At 39.2% G+C, this 1,945-nt stretch overlaps 1 pseudogene; it reads left to right on the plus strand.

Moving 5' to 3' along the window:
- The first annotated feature begins 263 nt into the window (after positions 1-263).
- On the plus strand, positions 264-1,207 carry LOC108399511 (olfactory receptor 14K1-like; annotated as a pseudogene).
- The last annotated feature ends 738 nt before the right edge of the window (positions 1,208-1,945 follow it).

Below are 1,945 nucleotides of genomic sequence, written 5' to 3' on the forward strand. Positions count from 1 at the left end.
CATTTCAAGTAATAATGAGGGAAGTGGAGTTCTTTTCTCCTTCCACAATAAATTTAAGCCCAGTTATATTGGGCTGTTCTACCCATAATTGTTTTGTACCTAAGTCAGCTCTGTATATGAATATCTGGGCATTTTAAAACTTTCCATTTAACCCATTGTAGTGAAGTATACATGCTTCAAAATAAAGAAGCAAATGATTTCTTAATTTGTTATATTAATATAACTTTCTTATTTACTCAACAGGTGGCTTATAATTTTAAAACATGATAAATCAGACAGTAATGATGGAATTCGTATTGTGACTTTTACTGAGAGCCAGATGCTGTTAAGGCTGCGTGCTGCTCTCTTCTCAGTGATCTACCTGGTGGCCGTGTTGGAGAATTTAATTATCATCCTCCTCACAATTCTGGACAAACACCTCCACACACCAATGTACTTTTTTCTCAGGCATTTGTCCTGCTTAGATCTGAGTCTCATTTCTGCCACAGTCCCCAAATCGGTCCTCAACACCCTCACCTTGACTGACTCTGTGTCTTTCCTAGGATGTGTGGTACAGCTCTTCCTGGTGGTGCTGATGACCGGGTCAGAGACAGGCATCCTCACTGCAATGTCTTAGGACCGCTATGTCGCTATCTGCCGCCCTTTGCATTATGAGTCTGTCATGAACAAAGGAGTTTGTGTACAGTTGATGGCAGTGTCCTGGCTCAATGGAGTGGCCTTGGGAATCTTGTACGCAGCTGGGACATTCTCTCTGAATTTCTGTGGGTCCAATAAGATCCATCAGTTTTTCTGTGATGTTCCTGCCTTGTTAAAGCTCAGTTGTCCTGAAGAACATGCAACTATTAAGCTCAGCGTGGCCATTGGGGTCTGCTATGCATTTTCATGCTTGGTATGCATTGTTGTTTCCTATGTGTATATGTTTTCCACTGTGTTAAAGATTCCAGCAAGAGAGAAGCAGTCCAAAGCCTTCTCCACCCGCCTGCCTCACCCTACTGTTGTGAGTGCATTCCTTCTAACAAGCGCTGTGTCGTACTTGAAGCCAGCCACCAATGAGCCTTCTCTCCTAGACTTACTGGTGTCTGTATTCTATTCGGTTGTACGCCCAACCTAGGACCCTCTTATATACTGTCTGAGGAACAAGGACATTAAATCAGCTCTAGGTAAAGTCCTGTGGAATGTGAAAAGCAGTGGAGTAAAGGAAAGATGACCTAATTTGAAGTTAGGAAATAGGAATTCCTTTTCTGTTCTGCCATGAACTAGCTGTTCGAAATTATTTGTATTAGAGACGAATCTATCACTGAGTCCTGTTGGTAATAGCCTCAGGTGATCAGTTTTAATAGATATTGTCTTCCCTCATACTTTTTCACTTTATATCTTTTAACTATATAGAAATCAGGAGGGCTTTCCTCTTACATATGACTTTGATTCTTGTTCTGACCTTTATAGTTTATAAACATGATATTTGTATGAAGTTCTTACTCTTCCCACACTATCATCTTCTTGGTATTTTTTTTTTTTTAGCTAGCTAGAGAGAATTATGAACACATTATGCATTTCCCAATCTCTAAACCCTTGTAGATGGCTGATGAACATAGTTTAAATATCTCCTCTTGGGAGTCCCATACATGTAGAAACAGAAAACTATAGCTCTTCTAAGGGGCACATTGCTACAACCACAGTAAGTGGTGTCTGTGATGCCTGTGTGAGAAGCCCATGCATAAACTCTCTGTCTTCACAGAGGATGTCGTATTTCTGAGCATGTACTAGTCATGTCATAACTCCCTCTTTAACATATTCCTGATTAACAGTTAAATCACTTCAAATGCATAATAAATATAAGTATACATTTTTCAGGAAAGTAAACATTACATTAAAGAAATATATCAATTTTCAGTTGAGTGCGTATTATAGAAACATTGAAATATGAGAAAGTTTATCTGAGAAT

Source organism: Manis javanica, chromosome 14 (genome assembly GCF_040802235.1).
Source record: "Manis javanica isolate MJ-LG chromosome 14, MJ_LKY, whole genome shotgun sequence".
Classification (NCBI taxonomy): Eukaryota; Metazoa; Chordata; class Mammalia; order Pholidota; family Manidae; genus Manis; species Manis javanica.